Source organism: Schistocerca nitens, chromosome 2 (genome assembly GCF_023898315.1).
Source record: "Schistocerca nitens isolate TAMUIC-IGC-003100 chromosome 2, iqSchNite1.1, whole genome shotgun sequence".
Lineage (NCBI taxonomy): Eukaryota > Metazoa > Arthropoda > Insecta > Orthoptera > Acrididae > Schistocerca > Schistocerca nitens.
Window position 1 is genome coordinate 420,308,842 of NC_064615.1, and position 6,948 is coordinate 420,315,789.

General features: G+C 43.5%; 1 pseudogene; it reads left to right on the top strand.

Annotated features, from left to right (window-relative positions):
- Positions 1–1,439: 1,439 nt before the first annotated feature.
- Positions 1,440–1,619, top strand: LOC126237704 (U2 spliceosomal RNA; annotated as a pseudogene).
- The last annotated feature ends 5,329 nt before the right edge of the window (positions 1,620–6,948 follow it).

Consider the following 6,948-nt stretch of genomic DNA (forward strand, 5'->3'; position numbering starts at 1 on the left):
GAAGTGGCAGCCATGCCCTTGAACCGACGGGATCACAACTTTTAGCGCTGTAACCGCACGTGATTAGAAATCAACGGTGACACTATTGAGTTTCCATTCAGGTACATTATCCACAAGATTGCAGAGAAGACGGATGTTTGATAAGAATGCAGGAGCCACCGGATAGATATTTGTTTCGTACCTTGAACTCCCGAAGTCTGCATGAATAGAATATATTTGTTAAAATTTATTGCTACAGCATTTGAAGGTCCGATCCATATAAAGGTATTGTTTAGTCTTTAGAGCCTCTCTTCCTGCTTTTCTGCTAAGAACTATGACCATATCTCCTAAGCTGTCATCACTTAAGGAAAAGACTGCTGCCGTCATTCATGGTTAATAATTCTGCTTTAGGATCAACGTCTTGTCGTGTTTCTGGCTCTTTCTGACTGTCGTGTGATTTGTCTCGGTGCATGTATAATGTCATCTTCATTGCTTGCTGTTCTGGCATTTCGGTAACAAAATCATATCCTCGATTGTGCAAGTCGCCTAATTCTTGGGTATACATTTTAGAAATCGAAGTCTCATCTTCTCGTGATCTGTTCTTTGTCTGATTCAACGTCTTTTTTTTACAATTAGCGAGGGTCTTCCGGTGAACTATGCATGATACAGTCTTTGGTCTAAAGCATTCCTCGGCAATATGTTGTTCTGTGTTTCGAACAGCGCCATATCACAGTCCCGTCTGCTTTGGTTCTCTTTCCGATGTACGAGTAACCATCATAATGGTCACATGGTTTACCGAGGTTGGTTGTTAACAGTTCCATATCGAACGTATAAGCACACAGAGAGACAAGGCGAACGAGCTGAACACTCCGAAAGTTAGACTCGCACTGACAGTGAGTGGCCAAGCGTTCAGTTATTTGAGTGGACGAAAACTTCCCGAGAGCATATAGGCCGTGCCGCACTGGGACCAGATGACAACTCCCGGGGGCGCAGGTAGGCTGTGCCCTTGAACAGGTAGCTTCCAGCAAAACTAGGTGCGAATTTCACAGATTTCTGGCTGGGTGCGATTTTCACTGGCTGCGATTTTCACACATCCCTTCTGTCGCCACTCACCCGACATACCGGTTACTTTGGTAGTCCATGCAGCTACGGGCAATAGCCGACTAGGCGTTCCTTGTATCCACCGGTCGCCTGAGGCGAAAGTGCCACTTCCTGTGGGCTGCCGGACGCGGAAATTGCGACACATTCAGGCGCAGCTTGAACGTATACAGCAGTTCTAAGCTTTTTCACCCCGACATGGACCCCCAGTTTAAAACATCCACTTCACCTAATCCTAAACAGTGTTCACTTTCATACGAGTTATCTTCGACGACAGAATAAATGGGTGCACACGTCGTTTTCACATCACTAAAGTATCGTTACATGTTGTTAAAATCCTGTAACAGTATGGCATAGTCTATATTCCCTCTAAGCATTACCTCATAAGATGACAAAACCTTTTCTAATCTGCTTAACATCTGTTACGTCCTGCATCACATGACATGAATGTTAAACTCATTTTTCGCTCATGACGGAGTGCTAAGAGCATGCTCTACCTCCGTCACAGGATACCTACTCACTTTCGAAGTAGCCAAATGCTTCGTCACATATGAAGCCTCTTAAGGTAGCAGCACATGGACGTTGTAAATATCATGTTTATGCTACGTATCACATTCTAAACTCGGTAATATAGCCGATTTTATGACGATTACTATCTGTCCCAGTGCAGGTGGGAGAATGAAATTCCGTGAAAAGATCTCACCACAACGAAAACAGCCTGGTTACGTCCCCAACTCCCAGCTCGCTTCCATCAGCACGTCATTGATATCAAATTGATAGGCTAATTAAGTAAGCTTGTCATGCCAGCCACTTTGCACAGTGAGTAATTTTATTCCAACTGTCGGGCTACACTCACCAGAAAGCTCAAATGGGAATCCCTTGAAGGAATACGACGTTCTTTTCCAGGAACACTATTGAGAACAGACAATCGAAGCTAACTTCAGAACGATTATACCGCCGCCAAAATACATTTCGCATAAGGACCACGAAGATAAGATACGAGAAATTAGCTGTCACAGGGAGGCATACAGGCAGTCTTCTTCACCCGCTCTATTTGCGAATGGAATACGGAAGAGAATGACTAGTAGTGGTAAAGGGTACCCTCCGCCACAAACCATATGAGAGTTTGCGAAATAAGCGTAGAAAAGTAAGTGTAAATTTAATCTACCTATTAATATGTCATTCCATCCATTTATAGTCGCACTAACCATAGAAGACAGTTGTCACTTATTTATCGAGAAAACAAAAGGCGGAACTTCTGCTGTCTGTACGATATCGGGAACATGTTCTCTCTTCTCATAAATCGTCACTATTGTTTCGTACACTTCAGTGACAATAATAATGGGATACCGCCTAGTATCGTGTCGGACCTCCTTTTGCCGGGCGTACTGCAGCAACACGATGTGGCATGGACTCAACAATTCGTTGAAAGCTCCGTGATAAATAATGGGGCAATGCTGCTTCTATTCCGTCCGTAAGTGCAAACGCGTTGCCGGCGCAAGATTTGCTCGCTAATTGTCCTCTCCATTAGATTCCATAAATGTTTGATGGGATTCATGCCGGGCGATCTGGGTGACCAAATAGTTCACTCGAGGAGTCCAGAATGTTCTTCAACCCTACATCTACATCTACATCGTTACTCTGCAGTTCACACTTAAGTGTCTGGCAGAGGGTTCATGGAACCATTCCACTCTCTAAAAGCGCGTGGGAGAAAGGAATACCTAAATCTTTCCGTTCGAGCTCTGATGTCGGGCTACACTCACCAGAAAGCTCAAATGGGAATCCCATGAAGGAATACGACGTTCTTTTCCAGGAACACTATTGAGAACAGACAATCGAAGCTAACTTCAGAACGATTATACCGCCGCCAAAATACATTTCGCATAAGGACCACGAAGATAAGATACGAGAAATTAGCTGTCACAGGGAGGCATACAGGCAGTCTTCTTCACCCGCTCTATTTGCGAATGGAATACGGAAGAGAATGACTAGTAGTGGTAAAGGGTACCCTCCGCCACAAACCATATGAGAGTTTGCGAAATAAGCGTAGAAAAGTAAGTGTAAATTTAATCTACCTATTAATATGTCATTCCATCCATTTATAGTCGCACTAACCTCACAGAAGACGGTTGTCACTTATTTATCGAGAAAACAAAAGGCGGAACTTCTGCTGTCTGTACGATATCGGGAACATGTTCTCTCTTCTCATAAATCGTCACTATTGTTTCGTACACTTTTCATAGTACTTCTCTACCATTCCACTCTCTAATGGCGCGTGGGAGAAAGGAATACATAAATCTTTCCGTTCGAGCCCTGATTTCTCTTATTTTATTATGATGATCGTTTCTCCCTACATAGGTGGGTGTCAACAAAATATTTTCGCATTCGGAACAGAAAGTTGGTGATTGAAATTTCGGAAATAGATCTCGCCGCAAAGAAAACCGCCTTAGTTTCACTGACTGCCAGCCCAACTCGCGTATCATATCATTGACACTCTTACCCCAAATGCGCGATAACACGAAACGAGCTGCCCTTCTTTACACTTTTTCGACGTCCTCCTTCAATCCTACCTGGTAAGGATCCCACACCGCGCAGCAATATTCCAGCAGAGGACGGACAAGTGTATTGTAGGCTGTCTCATTAGTAGGTTTGTCGCGTCTTCTGAGCGTTCTGCCAACAAAGCGCAGTCTTTGTTTTGCCTTCCCCAAAATATTATCTATGTGGTCTTTCCAATTTAAGTTGCTCGTGCCGCGCGGGATTAGCCGAGCGGCCTAGGGCGCTGCAGTCATGGACTGTGAGGCTAGTCCCGTCTGAGGTTCGAGTCCTCGCTCGAGCATGGATGTGTATGTTTGTCCTTAGGATAATTTAGGATAAGTAGTGTGTAAGCTTAGTGACTGATGACCTTAGCAGGTAAGTCCCATAAGATTTCACACACATTTGAACATATTTGTAAGTTGCTCGTGATTGTAATTCCTAGGTATTTAGTCGAATTGACAGCCCTTACATTTGTGCGATTTATCGTATACCCAAAATTTATGGGATTTCCTTTAGCACCCATGTGGATGACCTCGCACTTTTCTTTGTTTAGTGCCAATTGCCACTTTCCGCACCATACAGAAATTCTCTCTAGATCATTTTGTAATAGAAATTGATTGTCTGATGATTTTACTAGACGGTAAATTACAGCGTCATCTCCAAACAATCTAAGGGGGCTGCTCAGATTAGCACCTAGATGATTTATGTAAATCAGGAGCAGCAGAGGGCCTATGACACTACCTTTCGGAACGCCAGATATCACTTCTTTTCTACTCGATGATTTACCGTCTATCACTACGAACTGTGGCCTCTCTGAGAGGAAATCACGAATCCAGTCACACAACTCAGACGATAACCCATATGCACGCAATTTGATTAATAGTCGCTTGTGAGGAACGGTATCAAAAGCAGTCTGGAAATCTAGGTAAATGGAATCGATCTGAGATCCCTTGTCGTCAGCACTCATTATTTCATGGGAATAAAGAGCTAGCTGTGTTGCACAAGAACTATATTATCTGAATCCGTGTTGGTTATTTAAAAAAAATGGTTCAAATGGCTCTGGGCACTATGGGACTCAACTGCTGTGGTCATAAGTCCCCTAGAACTTAGAACTGCTTAAACCTAACTAACCTAAGGGCATCACACACATCCATGCCCGAGGCAGGATTCGAACCTGCGACCGTAGCGGTCGTGCGGTTCCAGACTGTAGCGCCTGTAACCGCTCGGCCACTCCGGCCGGCCGTGTTGGTTATTTACCAATAAGTCAGTTTCATCTAGGTGATTCATAATGTTCGAGTACAGTGTATGCTCCAAAATCCTACTGCAAATTGAGGTCAGTGATATGGGCCTGTAATGCAACCCTATCGCGAACAGTTATAGCCCTGTGACATGACTTATTTGTTTGGGAACTTGAAGTCCATGAATGGCTGCAAACAGTCTTCATGTAGACGAACATAACCATTTACAGCCAATGATTTGTTCAGTTTTACCAGAGGACCCAGTCCTTTCCATATAAACTCAGCCCACACCATTATGGAACCACAACCAGTTTCCACAGTGCCTTGTTGACGACAGAGGGGTCCATGGCTTCGCTGGTCGTGCGCCACACTCGAACCACACTATCAGCTCTTATCAACTGAAATTGGGAGTCATCTGACCAGGCCACGGTTTTCCAGTCGACCAGTGTCCAACGATATAGTCACGGGCCGAGGATAGGTGCAGCAACGACAGTGGCGTCGGTAATCTGCGGCCATAGCCGATTAACACCCAAATTTCGACCATTATCGTAACGGATAATTTCATCGTGTATCCAACATTGATTTCTGCTTTTATTTCACGCATTGTTACGTGATTGTCAACACTGACAACTCTACGCAAACGCCTCGTTCTCGGTCGTTAAGTGAAGGGCGTCGGCCATTGGGTTATCTCTCGTGAGAGGTAATGTCTCAAATCTGGTATTCTCGGCACACTCTTGGCTTGTGGATCTCAGGATAATGAATTCCACAACGATTTCCGAAATGGAATGTCCCATGAGTCAAGTTTCAACTACCATTTCGCGTTCAGCCTTTTAAATCCTGTCTAAAACCTTTTCACGCGAAATAAATGACTGATATTACCGCCATCTATATATGTGCATATCGCTGTCCTGTGAATGTCGTCACGTGAGTCTAGTGCCCTTTTAGTCCAAGTGCTTAAGGAAAGTGAATGTCGAGAAACTCAGCTATGCACTATCAGTAGTGATACACTAGCGCATGCCTAATTAGTGCGTCAGAATACAGATTTTTCAGAGCCAAGTGTCGGCAGGATTACAGAGAGAAGCATGGTGTTGGTGAGCGTGAAGGCAAGTATTAAATCTACATCTGAAATTATATACATACTCCGAAAGCCACAGTACGGTGCGTGGTGGAGGTTACCCTGTACCACAATTAGTCGTTTCTTTTGCTTGTTGCACTCGCAGATAGAGCGAGGGAGAAACGACTGCCTGTATGCCTCTGTATGATCCCTAATTTGTTATATCTTATCTTCGTGATCCCTATGCAAAATGTGTGTAGGCGGAAGTAGGATCGGTCTGCAGTCACCTTCCAAGGCCGGTTCTCTAAATTTTCTCAGTAGTGTTCCTCGAAATGAATGTCTTCTTCCCTTCAGTGATTCCCACTTGAGCTGCCGAATCATATCCGTAACACTTGCATGCTGATCGAACCTGCCGGTAACAGATCTAGCAGCTCGCCTCCGAATTGGTTCGTTTTCTTTTTTCAGTCCAGCCTGGTGCGGATCTAAAATAATAGTGCAGTACACGCACTAACATCATATATGCCGTCTCCTTTACAGATGAACTACACATTCCTAAAGTTCTCCCAGTAAACCGAAGTCAACCATTCACCTTCGCAACATTACGCCCAGATATTTAAACGACGTGTCTGTATGTCTGTGGATTCGTAAGCTACAAAAAGCAAGAAACATTTATACTGTAGAAGAGGGACCAAGTATAGCATCAATAGTAGAAGTCATGTACTTAAAAATTTAAATATATCTTCATTAAATTTGTCCGATAATAAGGAAACTTTTATTCCTTCCTCCTCGGATTTCTTAAATAATCAAAGTTCAAGGAAAATATAGTGTTTCTCATATTTCAATGATGGTGACCTAATATCTCGTGAACTATGTATCGTATAATTATATACTTTTGCAGTTACATCCACTTGTATATGTGGATATTGTCTGTTAATGTGTTGTGAATAGAGTTAGTAGTAAAGAAGTAATAAATTAAAGCGTCATGCCTCACGCTGAAGTTTAAATACACGCACAGCGAAAATCAACGTAAGCGAGAAACTATGT